The sequence below is a fragment of the Penaeus monodon genome, chromosome 31, assembly GCF_015228065.2.
Source record: "Penaeus monodon isolate SGIC_2016 chromosome 31, NSTDA_Pmon_1, whole genome shotgun sequence".
Classification (NCBI taxonomy): Eukaryota; Metazoa; Arthropoda; class Malacostraca; order Decapoda; family Penaeidae; genus Penaeus; species Penaeus monodon.
The window spans coordinates 4,477,610-4,477,917 of record NC_051416.1 but is presented as its reverse complement, the minus strand read 5'-3'; the positions used below and the strand labels follow the sequence as shown (position 1 = coordinate 4,477,917).

Here is a 308-nt window from a genome sequence, read left to right as displayed (position 1 = left end):
CAAGCAGAATGCTAATTATAGCGCGCTAATTAAATACTTAATTGATCCATAAACGGTAATCACCTATGTTCCCCAATCCCCACCGACACTTGTGATCTCAGAGTGAAAGTCTCTTGCAAGTGAAAATTGGTTGCAATTACGCCAACTGTGGGGCTTTGCGGGTTTTACCAGTACAGTATCAGGACATTTATCAGTACAGGCATTCAATAAGCGATATCATATGTAAAAACTCGAAGAAAAGAGATTTCAATGCCACAGGAAGTGATCAATCAACCGTGGAGCACAGAGCTAAACACTCAAACTTTAGC

The 308-nt window shown here is 40.6% G+C and overlaps 1 protein-coding gene across 3 annotated transcripts in view; it reads right to left on the bottom strand.

Annotated features, from left to right (window-relative positions):
* Positions 1-308, bottom strand: part of LOC119593009 (protein white-like) — a gene marked incomplete at its 3' end in the record, with an annotated part of 10,442 nt that overhangs the window by 6,871 nt on the left and 3,263 nt on the right.